Source organism: Mauremys reevesii, linkage group 7 (assembly GCF_016161935.1).
Source record: "Mauremys reevesii isolate NIE-2019 linkage group 7, ASM1616193v1, whole genome shotgun sequence".
Classification (NCBI taxonomy): Eukaryota; Metazoa; Chordata; order Testudines; family Geoemydidae; genus Mauremys; species Mauremys reevesii.
Window position 1 is genome coordinate 65794377 of NC_052629.1, and position 20823 is coordinate 65815199.

Genomic DNA, 20823 nt, shown 5'->3' on the forward strand with positions numbered 1-20823 from the left:
TGTAAGGGGCATTACGAGTGACCAACAGAGACATCCAATGAGCCTTCCTCAGCTGTTCATCAGAGCTGCGTTCAGTGGAAATCATGTAAGAGACCCTCACTTGAGGCTTGTCTCAAAAAAAAAAAGTGAATAAGGTTGCAGCTTGCAGTCCAGTCGCGGCCTGCTAGGGCGACCAGACAGCAAGTGTGAAAAATCGGGACAGGGGATGGGGGGTAATAAGAGCCTATATGAGAAAAAGACCCCAAAATCGGGACTGTCCCTATAAAATCGGGACATCTGGACAGCCTACGGCCTGCACATGCAAAAGCACTACAAAGGACAAGCGGACAGGGGACACCCAGAAATACCTGCGGACACCCTCGCATCTGGAAACTTTCACTGTTCACTGGTTATGCATTGTATTTTGTTACTACATTGTACACGCTTGGATGGCAGTTGGTCTGTTGTGTGCATTGGTATTTTGTGTTTAAATACATGCTTACAATGAAGTGCACACAAAAAGGCTTAATTAGCAATTTTTATGATATGTAATGAAGTGGATCATCGCAGTTCTCCACAAACTATGGGTGCAGGGACATAGACAGGCTCACTACATTTTTTAAACATGCAATAAATATCATCACAGTAATCTAAATTTTACAAAATTCATAATATAATAGAAACTCATTAAAAAAGAAATTCTACCTGAGCTGCCCCCACAAGAAAGAGCATAATTACAGATACGATTTCACTCCCCCTCATGCATGGGACCATGTAAACCCATTATGTGGGTACACAAAGCATCCCTGATTTCCTCTTGCACATGGAGCCAGCCCCAGTAATGCAGGTGCATTGTCTTGAGTTCACTCCTGGAGAAAAGGTAGGTATCCTTTGTGGTTTGTGTACTCATGTGCTCCTTGTGGGGGACAAACAATGGGCACATGAGTTCCATCAGAAGCACTGGCTCAATTGGGGAAGCCCATTCGCTGAAAGCCAGCCATTATTTCAGGAACATTTGTAATGCTCACCAGCTCTGGGTACATCACAGTCCTGATCACCTCACACACCCCTGCCACAACAGGTTAGCCACGGACCTGTAGCAGTCTGGGGTAGCCAGCTTCCAGGTGTCTAGTGACCCACAGCCAGACAGGCATGACCACCCTCAGGCATGTGTCCTGAGGCTGAAGGATCAGGGCAGGCTGATCACAAATCACCAGAAGTATCTGCTTCTTTCTGAAAAAGTTCTGGAGCTAATGTTGGTCATCCCAGGTCCATAGGACAGTCAGTCAGTCATAAGGCAGTTCCATGGTGGCTATTTTAAAATGTGAAACTCCCAGACATGTAGTTTGACAGCCAAATCCAACAGGGTATGTTGCAAACAAGCTAGTTATGGGCATGAGTTGCAAAGTTAACATTCACCTTTTCCAAACTTTGCGTAGCATTTGGCTGCATGGTTGTGGGCTATGCCAGAATGACCAGTCCTGGTCTCAGAGAGGTCTCATTTAAACTACACATCAAGAGGGGTTTAACTCTTTAAAAGAAACTACAACCCATATTGCAGCAGACTGCTATTCTGCAGCCTAAACCTGAGCTCCTTTCATGGCTGTCACTCAGTGCTTACTCAATTTAGTATGCAAGAACTTCAGGATCTGGCTCATTATATGTTTTGGACGGAGACACTAATGGAGTAGTGATTTGATCCATTTTCAAAGCCTGGCAAAGCACAGCATTATTCCTAAATAAAACCTGAGACAGAATTTCATACAGCAAAAACAAACACCATTGAGAGACACAGCAGGAAAGAGCCAGGCCTGAGCCTACAGTAACCGTGATGTTGAGAATAGGAATACATTCCCTAAAGATGCTCCGCACAGTAGCAAACCATCTGTCCAAACACTCACAGAAAAGGCTCATGCCAGCAAACCTTGGATAGTGCCATTGGCTTTGGAAGCGTAATGAGCTGGAATATTCACAGATGTTCCTTCTGAATGGCGCTGTGCTCTGCAACACAGATGGAGCCTGGAAACTGCAGAACGAACCACCAGGAAAGACAATAAAACCCTTTCCCCCTCCCATTGCCTCTCTCTGCAGTAGGGACGGATGCTTCAAACACCAATTAGCATTTTTCCAAAACATTCATGAAAATGTTTCCTTCAGAAATTGTCTATAAGTGAAACTTATTCCTCTGCAGCAGTTCACCAGTGCTTGTGTTCCCAAAGTCTATCGATCATACTCTACAGGACAAGCACTTGTAATTCACAGTGACCCAGGAGAGTATATTCTTATGATGTCTGGAAAAATGAAGACAGCTGTTGAGAACTATGGGTTGCCTGGCCCTTGGTTTCTGCAGAACAAGTAAAATACATTGCTGATGTTCATGCTGTGCACCAGAGAGTTGCCAGAATCCTTTAATGAATGACAAAAGCTTGCAAAGCAGAAAATAATTCATACTACACTACAAATGCAATGACATTCAAAGTTAAGGGTCAGTTGCCATTTCTGCTCAGAGCTCTATTTTCTGGGAGGCTTAGAACTTGAATAACTGCACAGAACATCAAGTTGACAGCCTAAGTGATTTTTAAAACAATGGATTAACTCTGTTAAGCTGTTTTGGATATTAATGGGAATTTTAGTGGCTCTGAAAGGCTGCCCGCTGAGCATCCTGAAGACTGAAGTCCCCTCTTTATAGACTGCATAGGTACAGCATGTGCAGCATCACAAAAGCCTTCTTCTGCCACCTCACCACTGTGCCTCACATCTGAACTCTGTGAGGCAGAGGGAAATCCAGATGTCATACCCATTCAGTCAATGGCCTCTTCCTGTGTTGGCCAGCAAAGGTGCTAATTACAGTGAGGATGCTTTATGAAGTGGATAGGTCACTTGTCTACTTACGAGGAACCTGCCTGAGACAATCAACTCATTTCTCCTAGGCCACCGAGCAGCTACCAGCGGGTGATGACTTCTGGTCTTTACTAGAGTCAGCTGAAAATTTTCCCTCAAAGTATTTTTCCGACAGAAAATTATTTTTTCTATAAAATGGACCTTTTTATGAAAAATGTCCACTCACACTGAGAATTTTCAGTTTTCTGACAAAAATCTCTAAAAGAAAGCTGTTTCATGTGGGGGCAGGGGAGTCATTTCCCACCCAGCTCTGGTTATTACCAAATGGAGCTGGATTTGACCTGAATGTGAAGGGTTGTCTAGCTCACTTTCCTAAGTCATCCAAGCCACTGTGCAGATGATGCTTTCACTCAGGTAACCATCACCAGATGGCTATTTAGTGGTTATCCATCCATATCCCATATCCATAAGGGTGGTCCACCTCTTTGTAACAGCCAAGTATCACATATCCCCCCTCTTTGCCCACTCCAAAGAGGATATGTGTCGGTGACTGGTGTGGTGACTGGTTCTTTAGTTCTCATTGTAGAGACTCTTGCTTTAAGCTCTGGAGATCCTCTGTTGAGTCTCTACTCTTGGCACTGCTGGAATTCCCTATAACTAGCAATGAGGCCCAGTACCCTGAGGAAGCTACAGTCAGCTCTCAGTGCAGCAGATTGTCTGTTCGCTGAGGACCTGATTCAATGTTCCCAGTGGGAATCTCATCAACTGAACACAGAGTCCAGTTCAAGGTCATTGTCCTGATTTTCAAGGCCATGTGTAATATCACCATCAGTTGCCTGAGGGCTGCCTCTCCTCCCAACAACAGAGTTGGCTGGAAAACTTCAAATGAAAACATTTTCCCTTCAGAAAATGGGGTTTGGTTTAAACTGAAATTTTGCAAACAAAAAGATCTCTTTCTGTGGAATCCTAATTCCACATCTGACTGAAACTGCCACGGCCCCTCATGACCACCACTCCTATGTCACGCACATTACTTGAGTTCAATTAGAGTAAATACAAAAGGAAATTTGTTTAAGAAAACTAGACATTCAAATAGAAGCAAGTGATAGTGATGGAAACAAAAGGTTAAATAAAAACAAAATCATAACATGCAAACCAGGACCTACACTTACTAATAGCTACCTTTCCTAGCTAATGGCCCCTCAGAGGAGTTGTAGTTGCAGGTCCCATCATGCCCCCATTTTTCTGTATGAGACTGGCTCCCTAGCCAGACTACATCTCCCATGATGCACCATGGTCAGTCCTTGTGCTGGAGCTGCCATGGGATGGAAATAACATTTTTTCAATTATCTCTACCTGGCAGTTTCACTCCACTGGCCAAACGAAGCTGCTGACAAACAAGGGAAAACTTGTGTCTGCAGGATATTCCAAAACAGATTTTTCCACTTCTTCAGAAATAATTTACGTGGCTGAAATGAAGTCGGTTCTGATTCTGAGCCATCTCCTGTCTTCAGGCAAATGCTGTCTGGCTAGATGTATTTTTAAAGTCTCACCTCAGCCTCCATTTGTCGCAATGTGGTGATATTCTGGGCGGGCTGTCTTGCACCATGTATAACAACAGCCAGCTATGACAGATGTTCAAAGTACCGGCATCTGAGAAACATGCAGCTATGATACAAGCAGCTCTCTGATTCTCTAGGAGATAAAATAAGAACCGTCTCAGCTCACCACTTACTTTAACGCTCACGTAAATGCACCACATCTAAAGCATACAAACATTAACCACATCTTGACAATGGTGGACTATCTTAGGGCCCTACCTGGCCACCGTTACCATAGTATCTGCATTTATCCTCACCCACCCCTGTGAGGTGAGGCAGGTCAGAGCTATTATCCCCATTGTACAGATGGAAAACTGAGGCACAAAGAGGCTAAGTGACATGGCCATGGTTATACAGGAAGTCTGTGGCAGAGCAGGGACTTGAACCCAGGCTAGTGCCCTGATCACTGGACCAGCCTTCATTTCTATGTAGCTCACGCCACACAATGAAGTGAGCTGTAGCCCAGGAAAGCTTATGCTTAAATAAATTTGTTCGTCTCTAGGGTGCCACATGTACTCCTGTTCTGTCTTGCCCTAGTGTCTGGAACATGGGGAGAAATGCAGGATATTGCTTTTCTTATTTCTCTTCTTCCTCTCCTGCCTTGTTCCTCTTCCCTGTCCTCTCTCCTTTCCCCTTCTTCTCTCAACAACAACACAAGAGATCAGTCTTACCCTTCTAAACTTTTTTCTTTGGAAAAGTTAATAAACTAGTAGATAAAGGTGACCCAGGGGCGCAATTTACATAGATTATCGGAAAGCTTTAGATAAAGCCCTTCATAAAAGACTATTAAGGAATATAAATAGCCAGAGGGGAGAGGGCAAAGTTTTGTTTTGGATCAAAAACTAGTTGGGTGATAGAGAATGCCTGTTCCTTCCAGTGCAGAGAAAGAACAAACGATGGGATGGCCCGTTGGTCCATATGAGGGCCAGCATTATCTGATGCCTCATGGAGCAGTCAAAGCTTTCCTAGAATCAGACTTGTGGATAAAGGGAATTCAACTGAGATACAAATAATGGATTTGGGAGTAGAAAAGAAATTCAGATAGTCTGGAGTTCCCATAATCAGGGACTGATAATTGGGATTTATCTGTACTGGGGAGGAAAAAATAGCTTCTCTCTCAGAACAAGTATTAGAGCTGTGAATTAAAAGTCCCTTTTTAAAATTCATGTATTAACAAAGTTCCAAGTAATTTAGGAACATGAGTTCCCTTGAAACTCAGTGCTCCTAAATCACATAGGATTGAAAATGCCACCCCTTTTTAGCCAGTTTTACAAAAAACCAGAGTGTCTGGAATGTATCATGTCACCAGCAGTACTCATGCAGCCGTCTTGAAAATTCTGCATCTTCCCTCCATCTGGGTATCAAAGTTTCTGCCACTCAGTGGGCAAAAACAATGTCATGTGACTTAGGTGACCAACCACACAGTTTAGCACATATCCCCATGAACACAGTTCTCACTAAAAATTGTTTGCACAATGTGTTTGGCAAACAATTGAGAAGAGCCAACACATTTGTAAAGAGCAAAGCCCTGTTCTTGGATCATCTCTGTACAGAAAGGGAGGCTAAATTTGACAAATTATTCATTGCAGATTGGTAATCCATCTGATTTAAAGATGCAAACTTTGCTTAAAAACACACTAGAATACAGGGGAATGTGAGTAGTCATCTCACTCCACATAGAGGTATTAAAATGGAACAACATTTTTGTGAAAACCTGAGAACAAGTCTCAAACGTTCCATTCTTTATAACAAGTCACCAAAGGTCTGAAAAGTCGGGAGTTGTTTTTTTAAGTTTAGCTAGAACAATTTCCTCATGTCAGCAATTTGCTGTGCCTGCTGGAACCATTCCATTCACACTGATGAATCGGAGCGGTGCCAGCTAACTCCTGGTGATCTCCATTCATGCTGAGAGCAGCAGCAGACCAAGCAATATTTAATTGTCCTTACTACTACACACATCATCTTGCAGGCCCAAGAAGAAGTCTGCAAGCATTGGGTTATGTGACGCTTCTCAGGGCACCCAGGGCTCTGAATCACCTTGTTTCCACATGCCTCCAGTGTGAGTGAGTCTTGCTTGGGCCCACTAGGTGTTAGCTCCCTAAATCAGCCTGTCAGCAACTCGTTCTCCTCTGGGCTATAGCAGCTGACAATAAACACACCCCTGCCCTTGAGTTCCTTCAACATGTCTGTCATAAACAGTTAGTTACGGGTTAAGGTCTCTTTTACCTGTAAAGGGTTAACAAGCAGTACCTGATGAACACCTGACCAGAGGACCAATCAGGGACAAGATAATTTCAAATCTCTGTGGAGGGAAGTTTTTTTTTCTGTGTTTTTTTTGTTTGAGTTGAGTCTCTCTTGGGAGCTAAGGGAGTCCAGACATCTTAATCAAGTCCTCCCAGGTTTCTGCAGTATCTTTCATCTATTCAGTCTAGTGAGTATTAGAAAGGCATACTAGTATTATAAGTTTATTTCTACATTTGCAATTGTGTGTTTTGCTGAAGGAATATCTTTATTTCTGTTGCTGTTACTTTGCTTTTACTGAGAAAGAAAGGGGGAGGGGGAATTCTCTCCAGGTTATAAGTTAGACCCTGTGTATTGTTCCATCCTGGTATTACAGAGATAGTGTACTTTCTTTTTGTTCTTTTAATAAACTCTTTTCTTTTTAGGACTTGATTGATTCTTCTCTTGTTTGCATTTTCAAGGGAAGGGGAGGGGGAGGTGAGTCCCTCTTTGTGTTGAGTCAAGGATTTGACTCGGTGTGTAATCTCTCCGGAGCAGGCCGGAGAGAGGGAAGGGCAGGAGGGGAACTGGCTGTTTCTCTCTCTGGTGAGATTCAAGGGGTTTGAATCTGGGTTCCCCAGGGGAAGTTTGGGGGACAGGCAGTGTGTTACCCACTTTAAACTTAACTGGTGGCAGCAGAACCAGATCTAGACTAAGATTAGTTTAGAGGAGTCCATGCAGGTCCCCATCTTGGAACCCAAAAGCTCCAAGTGGGGGAGAAGACCTATGACAATGTCCCTTTGCGGTATCCAGTATTCTTGCCAGCAAGTTAAAGAAGTATGGGCTGGATGAATGGACTATAAGGTGGATAGAAAGCTGGCTAGATCATCGGGCTCAACGGGTAGTGATCAATGGCTCGATGTCTAGTTGGCAGCTGGTATCAAGCAGAGTGTCCCAAGGGTTGGTCCTGGGGCTGGTTTTGTTCAATATCTTCATTAATTATCTGGAGGATGGCGTGGACTGCACCCTCAACAAGTTTGCAGATGACACTAAATTGGGACAAATTAGAGGATTGGGCCAAAAGAAATCTGATGAGGTTCAACAAGGACAAGTGCAGAGTCCTGCACTTAGGACAGAAGAATCCCAGGCACTGGTGCAAACTGTGGACTGAGCGGCTAGGCAGCAGTTCTGCAGAAAAGGATCTAGGGGTTACAGTGGATGAGAAGGTGAATATGAGTCTACAGTGTGCCCTTGTTGCCAAGAAGGCTAACGGCATTTTGGGCTGTATTAGTAGGAGCAGTGCCAGCAGATCAATGGATGTGATCATTCCCCTCTATTCGGCATTGGTGAGGCCTCATCTGGAGTACTGTGTCCAGTTTTGGGCCCCTCACTACAAAAAGGATGTGGAAAAATTAGAATGAGTCCAGCAGAGGGCAACAAAAATGATTAGCGGTCTGGAGCACATGACTTATGAGGAGAGGCTGAGGGAACTGAGATTGTTTAGTCTGAAGCAGAGAAGAATGAGGGGGGATTTGATAGCAGCCTTCAACTACCTGAAGGGGGGGTTCCAAAGAGGATGGAGCTAGGCTGTTCTCAGTGGTACCAGATGACAGAACAAGGAATAATGGTCTCAAGTTGCAGGGGGAAAGGTTTCGGTTGGATATTAGAAAAACTTTTTCTCTAGGAGGGTGGTTAAGCACTGGAATGGGTTACTTAGGGAGGTGGTGGAATCTCCTTCCTTAGATGTTTTTAAGATCAGGCTTGACAAAGCCCTGGCTGGGATGATTTAGTTGGGGATTGGACTAGATGACCTCCTGAGGTCCCCTCCAACCCTGATATTCTATTATTCTATTATCCAGTCCCTGATCACTGGATACCCACAGAAATCCCAGATCTTCCGGTCCCAAAGGAACAATGTTCACCAGTTTAACATTAGGCCACCACTCCTATGTCACACACAGCACTTGAGTTCAATTAGAGTAATACAAAAGGAAATTTATTTAAGAAAATTAGACATTCAAATAGAAGCAAGTGTGAGTGATAGAAACAAAAGGTTAAATACAAAACAAAATCATAACATGCAAACCAGTACTACACTTACTAATAGTTACCTTTCCTAGCTAATAAAGTAGATTCTCACCCCAAAGTTCAGTCTTTTCCAGCACCTGTTAGCCCCAAGGAGCTAGGACCCAGTCTTTCAAGGTAGCTCCTGGCTGTCTTTCTCCACCCTGTGATATACTGAGTCAGTCTTTTGTCTTCATTCACGGACAGGGTGACCCCTTCTCTTTAATATTGTTCCTTTTCACTTCCATGTGGTTTTGATTTTCATAGTTTGTCTTTGTTGGTTTTCCACGGACATTCCTGGGTTGGTGCAAAGGTGGACGATTGAGCAATACAGTACTTCATTGACTAGCAAAGGAGAGGTAACAACTCCCTCCTGCTTGAATGGGCCATCACCAAGACGTATTACCTGGTGACTCACTTTTTCTCCAAGAGCATAAAGCCATGATTTCCAATATAGTTCTATTATTCCTTATGTATCACCCATACACACATCTCACAATGATTATGAGCATCAATAATTTGCAAGCTTTCAGTAAAGACTGTACACTTTAACCTTTATGGCAAAATACCATGAAAGCGGTGTATTAGGTGTAGTGAGTTTGTCAGCTCTGAGACAGGAGTCGCTTGTAAAGAACAGTGACCCCTTTGCCAGTTACCACCAATGAGCTTCTGTCACAGATGGCTCAGCCAGTTCTATCACAAGCTCTGCATATCATAGAATCCATATCCAACATTAAGACTGATTGGGGTGTGACCAATTAACTCTTCCTGCAGTCTTTTGGTGTGCGGCAGAGAGATGTTATCCACACTTTTTATTACCCTTTCTGGGTTTGCAGACCATCTGGTAGTAATTTTGTGCAAACAGGAATGTGTTACATGCTTTTAGCAACTTTGTCTGAGCTCCAAAGTTACTGCTATTCTACATGCAGTAGAGACCTCCTCTTGTAATATCAGAGAACTAAATCTTGAAATTCAGGGTAACCAGATCTGAGGCTTCGTAGCATAAAAGGGTCACCTAAAATTTAAAACTAGGCTGTCCTCAAAGAATTTGAAAATGTAAGAAATCCTTATTCAGTTTTTACTCAGTCCTTTCTCAGACAGAGCTCTTACTGACTTCAGTAGGCATTGGCCTGAGTAAAGAATGAGTAAAGGACCAAATGACCTCAGGATTTGGCCCAACAGAAAGCCTTTTTGCAGCTAAACTTTTTTTGTAGTAGATTTTCACCATATTGCACTTAAACAGGAAAGAAATGAAATACAAATAACTATGCTGATGCACATTAAGTCTGCAAAGTTAAACATTCAAGAGACAGAAAATGTAAAAGTTGGTTGCATAGGCAAGCTGAATTCTCCCCTCAACTTGCTATGTGCGGATATATTAAGATGGTGGGCTTGATTCTCCATTGCCCTGCAACTTGTGTTACCATTTACGCCTATGAGAACTGAATATGTAAAGATGTAAAAAGCTACCCCTCTGACTGGGTGGCATGTTACATACAGTTTGTAAGGGTGAAAAACGAGGACACAACCTCTGAGGTGGTGGAGAATTGGGACCTTGGCATTCAGAAGGTGTGCAGAGGATAATTTACGCACCAACAGCACAGAAAGCAGAGGAGAATCAGGGATAGCAATTGACAGGAAGATGTGAAATAACAGCTCCAGGTAACTCACCATGGGAAAGACTTACTAAGACACATGGTGGATTCTCATTACTTGCAGTCTTTAAATCTAGATGGTACCTCTCGCTTTATATGATGATGATGATGATGATGGGCGATCACTTGTTACCAAGTATGATCATCTTTCATGGCAGGTAGGGGTTCTCAGGTGGTTAATAAGGCCAATCCTGGAACTACAAGTTCTATTACAATGAGGGCAGATGTTTTCAGGCTCAGCAGGAGGCTGTTGACCATGACTGGAAACCAGTCTCTCCTTCCTCCTGTGCCTCTTGTCCTCTTTAGCTTGTTGGAGAGCAAGTTCAAAATGCAGGGGACCATCATAAAGGACTTCACTCCATTTTAAGAGTTCCTGGGCAAGTGTCTCCCAAGTGTCAATGTCAATATTACACTTTTTTAGGTTGTCCTTCAGCAAGTCTTTATAACGCTTCTGGTTTCCACCTATGTTGCTCTTCTTTCAGCTGAGAGAACAGGTCCTGTTTTGGGAGGCGATGATCTGGCATCCAGACAACCTGACCAGTCCAGTAGAATTGCTGACGGATGATCATTGCCTCGATACTGGTGGTCTTTGCCTCTTCCTGAACACTAATATTGGTGTGCCTGTCTTCCCATTTGATCTTCAAAATCTTACGAAGGCAGCGTTGATGGTGCCTCTCAAGGACTTTCAAGTGGTGTCTATGGGTTGTCCAAGTTTCGGACCCATACAACAGTGTTGGGAGAATAACGGCTTGATAAACAAGAAGCTTGGTGTATGTTAGAATGTCGTGATCTTCAAAAACCCTGTGCCACAAACGAGAAAAAGCTACTCTGGCACAGCTCAGGCAATGTTGAATTCCTGCATCAATATCTGCCTTGGATGAAAGATGACTTCCAAGGTAGAGGAAATGATCGGCATTCTCCAATGTCACTCCATTGATGTTGATAGATGGGGAATATAATACCTCATTTGGAGATGACATATAGAGCACTTTAATCTTCTTGATATTAAGAGTGAAACCAAGATATGCGTAAGCATCAGCGAACACAAGATAGTTTGAAGATCTTTCTCAGAGTGGGCAAAGATTGCGTTGTCATCAGCATACTGAAGTTCCACAATAGATGTTGTGGAAATCTTACTCTTGGCTTTCAGCCTGCTAAGCCTGAACAGTTTTCCGTCCATTCTGTCAATGATTTCAATGCCAGCTGTAAACTTCCCAGCAATTTGGTAAAGAATGATGGCAATAAAAACTGCAAACATGGTTGGAGCGATGATACAGCCCTGTTTGACTCCTGTTTGTACTTTGAAAGGTTCACTCTGAGAACCAGTGCTGCTTAAAACAGTTGCTTTCATGTTATCATGAAGCAATTTTAGGACATTGGATGTCCTGATAAATACATTAATCTTAGAAAGTACAGTCCAGAAGGCACAGTGATTCACTGAATCAAAGGCCTTAGTTAGATCAATAAAAGCCATGTATAGTGGTCGGTTTTGCTCCTGACACTTTTCTTGCAGCTGCCATGCTGTGACGATCATATCCACAGTTCCACAACATGGTCGGAAACCACTCTGTGACTCCGGTAAAATTTCTTCTGGCAGGGGCAGGAGACGGGTTGCAAGGATCTGCGCCAGCACTTTTTCTTGCAATGGCTAGGAGGAAGATACCACAATAATTTCCACAATCCACTTTATCCCCTTTCTTGAAGAGGGTGACATCTCTCATTTCACTGGGTATCTCCTTCTTTATCCAGATTTTAAGGATAAGCAGGTAAAGCTGTCAAATTAGCTCTGGTCCACCATCTTTAAAGATTTCAGCAGAGATCCCATCTAGACCTGCTGCCTTATTGTTCTTTATCTGTTTGGTGGCATTGTGTACCTCATACAAATTGGGAGGGTCTCCGAGCTCATCCCTAAATCGTCATTGAGCGATTTGCTCAAGGACTTCATCTGCAACCATAGAATTACAGTTAAGGAGATTGTCAAAATGTTCTTTCCAGTGAGAATTGATGGCTTTGTTGCCCTTCAAAAGTGTGGTTCCGTCCTTAGAGTGAAGAGGATTTATACCATGGCAAATTGGGCCATAAATAGCCCTGGTGGTACTAAAGAAACCACATGTATTGTGGATATCCGCAGGATGTTGGAGTTCTTGCGCTTTCTTAGTCCACCATTTGTTCTTGAGTTCTCTGGTTTTACGTTGACCTTCCTCCCTCACCTTGGTATGGGCTTCTCTCTTTATATTACAATTTATGTCATTCTGCCAAGCACAAAATGTCATTCTCTTCTCATTGATGAGTTGCTCAATTTCAGCATCATTCTCGTCAAACTAGTCCTGATGTTTTCTGGTTTGGTAGCGTATGGTTTCCTCACAGGCATTGATGATTACTGCTTTCAACTGGCTCCAATGTTCCTCAGTTTCTTCCAGAAACTCTGATGGGAGCTTTTCTTCTACAACTGCTTGGAAGTGGTCACGCTTAATAGGGTCCTTCAAATCTTGAATCTTCAACTTGCACCTGGCCTGCTTCTTTTGCAGCCTCCATTTGGGGGCTATCTTAATTTTCATTGTGGATCAAATAAGGCGATGATCAGTTCAACAGTCATCAACAATTGTCATTGCTCTTGTGAGAAGTACGTCACTACAATCTTGGGCATGAACTATGAAAATTAAGTCGAGGTGCTCTGACCGTGGGTGTCTCCAAGATGTTTTCAACTTTTCCTTTTGTTAGAAAAGAGTTTTTGTAACAATAAGTTCATGTTCAGCACACTTGGTCAGGAGCAGAATTCCATTTGAGTTGCTTTTGCCAACTCCTTCTTTCCCGATTGTTCCTTTCCACAGGTCTGAGTCTTGTCCAACACATGCATTGAAATCCCCCAGAAGGATGATCTTGTCTTCTGTAGGAGTCTCCGATAAAATGGTTTCCAACTGAGAATAAAAATCTTCCTTTACATTCTCATTGGCATCCAGTGTTGGTGCATAGGTGCTCACAATAGTTCCCTGTTGATTTTTGGTGAGCCTCAGTCGGAGTGTCATAAACTGCTCATTGATGCCAACTGGTACCTCAGAGAGGCACCTTATGAGATTGTTCTTTATAGCAAAGCCCACTCCATGCAATCGAGGTTCATCTATAGATTTTTCTCTTCCAGAAGTAGGTGTATCCTCCTTTCTCCTCCCTCACCTGTCCTTCATCAGCTCTTCTAGTTTTGGACAAAGCAGCAATATTGATGTTAAACAGACTCAATTCACAAGTAATACTGGCTGTACGTCACTTTGGTCAGTCACTGTTTGAATTATTCATCAGGGTACATACGTTCCAAGTTCCAAAGTTGAAAAGTTTCTTAAATTTTCGACCGCTGAGGTGGTGATCCTGCTGGATGAGGCTATCCAGCCAGGAAAAACAGAGGCAAGACTATTTTTAGGGTAACTTTTCTAACTCCCTCCTCATGTGGGGTGAGCAGAGTGGATCCTAAAAAGGACTGCTCAGTTGTGGGTGCAGCTGCCAAGATGCTCAACCTGCCTCAACCCTCAAGCAAGACAACTGTATCACACACCCACCACCTGTGTGTCGGTCTGTAACTAGAAACTTCCAGATTTCACTGTCCTGTTCCCGTCGCCACTCGCCGATCGCCACCAGACTTTTGACTGGTGCAAATGTTATTTTCCCAAAAACTGGAAGATGCTTGTGCGGGACTTCTTTTAAAGTGGGGAGACTGGTGCACAACAATCACCACACTCTCCTTGACAGATAGAGGACTTGAAACCAGTGGCTTGGACACCATGATGACTGGAGATCCTCTGTCAGCTGTAGCCTTCATCCACCTTCACAGCCATTGTAACATTACACAACAGTTTCACCTCCATTGTGCAGTTATCCTCTGTCTGCTCTGCCATTAGGGACTTCTTGGATCACACTTTGTCTGGAATCTTGCCCTTGACCATTCTGCCATGGTAGCCCTAAGGGAGTACATGACTCCAGGCAGCATCACTCTTGGGGTCATTGAGGAATGCAAGCCTCTCCACCACTACAAGGTGGTGATTCATATAGAGGTCGCTTTATATAAATATGCTCTGACTCAACCACAAGTTATGGGCCTGATGCAAGAATCACTGCACTATGCAGGAAGTCAGACTAGATGGTCACCGTGGTCCCCGCTAGCCTCAAACTCTGTGAATCAAGCCTGTGTTTAACCTACACCTGAACCATTCCCAACATTTCCATAGCCAAATCCATCCCTGAGGAAATTGGTTCCAGTTGGAGCTATCCCTGCTTATATCAGTCCCCAGAGCACCAGACCACTGTAAGTTATCCTACTTCATCACTCTCACCCATCTTCTGAACAGCTTCCCTTTAACTCGTAACTTGCACCACAGCCACTTAGGTGACAGATGGAGCTGGCCCAGAATCTATCCATTTAAACTCTGGCTTTCATTGATTGTGCTGGTGAATTCACACCCCTGAGTTTATTTTAACATGGACTTTTTGCCCCCTGTTTGATTTCTTTTCCTTTCATAGAATGGGGAAAAAAAGATACAAAAGTTTCTCCTTCGTATCTGGTAACTTATTACATGCTGAGGTGAGTTTTCTGTTAAAAAACCAAGGAGTGCGCGTCTGTGAGAGAGAGTACGGGAATGGTTTTGGACATATTTCTGTCCAGACCCATTAATCCTTAGTAGCCAGGCATAGGATTTTCTGGGATCGCTTCTCCCAACCAGCACCAATGAATGGAAAAACATTTTTTTAAAAATTCAGCTGGGGAATTTCCTGAAGCGACCCTTGGCATGAAGAGAACAGCCGGAGTACAGCAAACTGTGTGTTAATTGCCTTTGAGGAGGATCTGGCTTCGGAGGGCTCTTTTCCTTGGAAAGCCTATGCACCGTTCCATTATGTATCGCAGCTGCCATGCAATCCCAGTGTCCCCGCATGCTTTACAGGTTCAAAGATAGAGCTAAAGAACATGGGAGAGAGAAATTAAAAGGCCTGGGCATGAGAATAAAGAGCTGCTTTCAGCTGAAAATTCAAAGCTGTATGGAGAGCCAATAAGTTGGAGAGGTGCAGGAAGGCTGTTCCAAAGATCAAGAGCTGCAAAGAAAGGTGGCTCTCGCATCATAGCGCTCAAATCAGCTGATGGGAGAGAAGGGACATCAATGCTCAATAAGAGTGGAGTGACCAGATAGCAAATGTGAAAAATCGGGATGGGGTGGGGGGTAATAGGAGCCTATATAAGAAAAAGACCCCAAAATCGGGACTGCCCCTATAAAATCGGGACATCTGGTCACCGTAAATAAGAGTAGGGAGCAGGACGCAGTTCTTGAGGTTGACTGGTGTCAGCCTGCTGAGTATTTTAAAAACAGGGGAGGCAGGTCTGATCTTGGCTTCTAAAATGAAAGAGGAGGGGCAAGGAGAATATCTGGTTCACTCCAAGGTGGGGAAATGCAGGGCAGTTCAGTGTAACTGTGCAGAATACAGCCCTTAGGTGACTGCTCCTGATATTCCCATTGTACACCTTGTATCCCTAAATTCAGTGATGACTGAATGCATCTCCAATCCATATTACAGAAAAACTCTGCTTCCACACTCACATGGTGTGGGTTCACTACCAACAGGAAAGGCTGTATTTAAAAATATGAACCATTTCTAATTCTGTGTTCCCTGAACTCAGTTAAGTTATTCTGCATAACTGAAAGCAGATTTGACCCAATATCTTTCCTCTAGAGACTCTAATGCTTTCCTGCTGTAAACTCCCAGTAAGGAGTTATGTATGCAAAGCAAGGGAAAAGCACTAATTCTTATTGAAATTAACAATGAAAAATGGGATTTCAGCAGTCAATTTATAATACAAACAGCTCCCAAGCTTTTCTCCATATACCCCGTGGTACAGCTGAAAAAGTATGAAATTCTAGTGACAAGGGAAAATTCAGAAGTTAGCTGAAGAAAAATCCCACATTCTTAATAACTCACATATCCACTTTATCACAGTAGATTTTACCACAATATAAAATACCTTATTGAAAGGTCACTATATAATGAAGCCTATAAATCTTAAATATACGGTTTACAGTTTTTCATGTCTATTATCTCCAAGGCTCACCTCCAAACCTTGGTCACCATAATCCTCAAGGAGGTGGGTTAGGATCCCAGCTGCATCTGATTTGGCTCCCCCTAATGAAAATTGCAAGTTGATCAGTATCAGATAGATCTAAGCTTTTCCGCAGAATTATAGCTGACATTTACAAGGAAATAATATCGTAAATTCAGCCTTAGGATCTAGTAGTTGCTTGTAAAGCAAGAATTGGCATCTTCAGGCTTGTGTTGATCCAAAAATATTAGGGAGCATAAGCATCCCTGCAGCAGAAAAAGTAAATTTTAAGCACCCAATGTCAATCACAAGGGGAAGCGAATGTAATTGGAACCTGCCTCTTGAGGCTTGGCCTAAGAGGGGAGCCTCAGCAAATTCAGGAATATATACTAACCCATGCTCCCCTCACTGTAGAATGCAACCAAGCCCACATATGGTTCTGTTCAGCATTTCAGGAAAAAGCCAAGCCTTCCCCAGGAGAAGAATATGTCTTCGGGAGATTGTGCCAGTCAAGCACAGAATTTTGGTGCACTCAGGGGAATTCTGGAAGAGATTATACACTGGAGCTGCCCAGCACATAAGGGAACCATGCCCTCTGCCCTCTTCCTCAGGAAGGGTAGAGTACAGCTGGTTGGGAATTTTTTGATGACACTTGTTTTCATTGGAAAATGCCAGTTCATCAAAACCAAAAAAAAATTGTGGGAAAAGGGTCAGTTTTGACAAATTTTTCAACTAAAATTTTTTTTTAAAAAAAAAAGTTCTAAAAATCAAAGTGTTTTGTTTTGAGGTTTTCTAAATGAAAAAAATCCAGTTTTCCTTTTCAAAATGGCTTTTCGGTTTGAAATTAAAGTTAATTATAGTTTGAAAACAAATTTAAAATAAAAAGTGATCAAAATTTAATGAAATTTTCAGTTGACCCAAAGTGAATTATTTTTCAGATTTTCAGTGTGTGAAAAGTTGAGGTTTTGACTTTTTGTCCCGATTTGGGATGGAAAATTGTTTCAATGTTTAAAATTTTTTTGCGAAATGGGAAAGTTGTGTCGTACCCAGCTCTGGCATAGAGCCTTTGTCCTGCCTCCTCCATCCCCCCTTTGCGTATGCTTGTGTGCTAGGAGGGAATAGCCCCTGTGGTCAGGAGAGGGCAAGACTGCAATTGTGGCCAGTCCCTGCATGGAGAGGAGAGAGAGGGAACAAGAAGAGAGACAGTGCCAGGCAGACTGGATCCTTCTGTGAATCCCAGAGTTTTCCTCCAGGGCAGATTGGCAGAGGCCCTGGAGGTTTTTCGCCTTCCTCTGCAGCATGGGGCATGGGTCACTTGCTGGAGGATTCTCTGCAGCTTGAGGTCTTCAAACCACAATTTGAAGACTTCAATAACTCAGTCATAGGTTAGGGGTTTGTTATAGAAGTGGATGGGTAAGATTCTGTGGCCTGCATTGTGCAGGAGGTCAGACTAGATGATCATAATGGTCCCTTCTTACCTTAAAGTCTATGAGTCTATGAGTCTCTGATACTAATGGCCTGATTCTCCTCTCACTCATCATCCCATGTAAATCAGGAGTAACTTCACTGAAGTCAGTACAGAACCAGTCAGGGGGAGATCCGACTCTCTTGCATCTCTCTTTTAAATCTCACCTGGGAGTTCTTTCCTTATGGAATATGTGCATTGCCTACTTATATCAAAGAATTCTCAGGAATTTTGTTCTTCTTTCAGATTGGTTTTGAGGTGGACCTGAGCCATGAAATTCAGATCTGGATTCGGATCAGTCTTTACCCAAAGACTGATCCCATGCTCTGGTTCAGGTCCATAACTCCCAGCTAACTTCCAGCAGAATCTACCCTGAGGCAGGATTGCAAAATGTGCCCCTAACATGAGGCCCTGTTCTCTCCAGGGCATCTTGGAAAGCATCTGGTTTTCTTTAGAGAGAATAATGGCCACTCTTTTGATTTACAAAAAGTAACAGGTGATGCGTCCCCTTCCTTTGCATCAAGGTTCCACTTACTCCATCCTTACCTGGCAGCTGGGGCATGTGTCACAAAGCCATTACTGTCAGCACCTACCTCTCCAGTTACTGAAAGTGTAGCTGGAGGTTACAGACACACATGTTGTCAAGCAGTCTCAAGAAATATAAATCAGATGAGCTTAGGGCTCCAAAGCACGGGAGTTCAAAGGGATTTGCCTTGTGGCATATTGGCCCATCCAACAGGCTGCAGTAAAACCAGCCATCCAAGAGCATGAACAGAAAGGAAGCCATGCAGATGGTTGTTCTGAGCAAAGCAGGTTAGGGTGGCCAGACGGCAAGTGTGAAAAATCGGGACAAGGGGGTAATAGGAGCCTATATAAGAAAAGACCAAAAAACTGGGACTGTCCCTATAAAATCGGGACATCTGGTCACCCTAGGTTAAGCACATCTCTGCTCAGCTGGCAGTCCTGCCCTCCACAGTCAGTAAGTTTCTATTGTTTACCTCTTTTAGATCAAGGAGATTCCTGAGTCCTTTCTTAGAGCAATGTTAGCCAATCAGATGGCATATGCAAATAGGTTCATCCTGATTGGCTGCCACTGAGTTTGGTGCCTCTCCACATAGGTTTAACTCCCCCCTCCAATAGGACCTGCAGGTCTGGGAGAACCTGCGGAGGCTGCTGAGAGAAGAGAGGCCAGAGTGAGTCTCCAAGAGCTACTATCTCCGATTGGCCTGCAGAAGTGGGAGCAGAAACAGGAAGGGATGGCGGACAAGCTACATGGAACACTAGCTGGAGAACACAGGAGCAGGAACCTGGGGAAGCTACTAGATTCCCAGCTCAGGAAGTGCTCCTACAACTGCCAGGGATTGGGGTAATGGTTGGTGGCTCCCTCAAAGCTGCCTGCCTGCCTCTCTCCGTTCTTCTCTGCAGCTCCCAAAATGGCTCTAGGTCCAGCTAGTTGAAGGCGCAGCTAACCCACTCTCCAATGGCTCTAATAATGGATGTAGCAGGAACTCTCTCTCTCTCTCTCTCTCTCTCTCAGACACACACACACACACACACACACACACACACACACACACTCTTCCTCTCTGGCCAGAGCCCACTCCCTAGTTCTCTTGAAGACCATTAGCTTCTAGCCCAAAAGAAGCATGCAATTCACATTCTGGAGTTGCCATGGAGACCTACATGGGTCTCTCTGAGTTCTGAAGCACTAGGCAACTCCCTGACATTCTGATGTAACATTTGTAGCTACACATTCACCCCACAAGACACCCATCCCCTCTAACATAGTTGGGTCCCTATAGAGAGCAGTCCTATGGCCTGCAGGAGGTGCAGAATACCTGACACATACCATAGCATCCTGCCCTGTCCTTGTGCAGCACGCCCACACTGGTCTCAATCATAGTGGCCCTAGTCACCAACTTGACTGTGGCAGGGTTCATTGCCAAAGATGAAACATCTAACAGGACTGTGCTATGGTGATGCTGGGGCTGGGGGATGGTATGCCCCATGAGGGGGTCTCAGCAAGAAGAGTGATCATTTAGCATAAAAGAGTTTCAAATTAAAAAAGAAAGCCCCAGACAGATACTTTCAAACTGCATATTATGCCTGAATCCAAGCCATAAAGAAGAATGAGGTCCACTCCCACGGAGGTTAGCATTCCTGCAGCAAAGTGCCTATGGGCTGTACTAGCTGCTAACCATCAAACTTCTGTACACACATAATACATCACCCCCAGTAAACACAGCACGCACGCAACTAACACACCTCCCACAAATACACCACGCACTTACCGTACACATGCTGCCACACCTCCAGCAAACGCACCCATGTGCACATAGCTCCCCCCAGAAAAGACATTGCACACACATCCACTCACTAACATACAATCAGTCACACAACCCAAATAACGCCACCCTCCCCTTGACACAACCATACCTCATCAACTTGCCCCCTTTGTATCGCAAGTCTTGTGATAATTGTGTTTTTTTTTCTTAAAGCCTCAGATCCTGGAATCATGTGAATATATAAAAAACCTCAGCTTTCATTTAAAAACAAAGAATGTTTTCTAGCTCTCGTAGTTGCAGGGCAAAGCATGAAAATGTGACTCAAGTGCACCCTAAAAGCTCAGAGCCCCAAATGTATTAATTGAAAAAAAATTTTGAGCCAATCTCATGATTTTGGGTGACTCATTTATGATCTTTGAACAGCTGGGGGTGGCAATACTAGTCCCTTCACCATGAAACATACACATCTCTCTGCTAACCACAGGGACCCCTTTCCCCATTGTGCTTAACGCATTTGTGCTCTTTTCCTGCCAGCCCTCCTGTACTTCCTCCAGAGCCAGAGGCAATGCGTGGTGGTGGTGGGGGGGTCATGCCCCCCCCTTTTGCTCCTTGATTTGTACTGAGCAAGCTCAGTAACACTGCT

At 43.8% G+C, this 20823-nt stretch overlaps 1 long non-coding RNA gene across 1 annotated transcript; it reads right to left on the reverse strand.

Annotated features, from left to right (window-relative positions):
- Positions 1 to 8788: 8788 nt before the first annotated feature.
- Positions 8789 to 19063, reverse strand: LOC120409139. The gene is made up of 3 exons (XR_005601148.1): positions 18894 to 19063; positions 16443 to 16513; positions 8789 to 9002 (listed from the first exon to the last, which is right to left on the reverse strand). It is a non-coding gene; the product is annotated as an uncharacterized LOC120409139 (long non-coding RNA).
- Positions 19064 to 20823: the final 1760 nt, after the last annotated feature.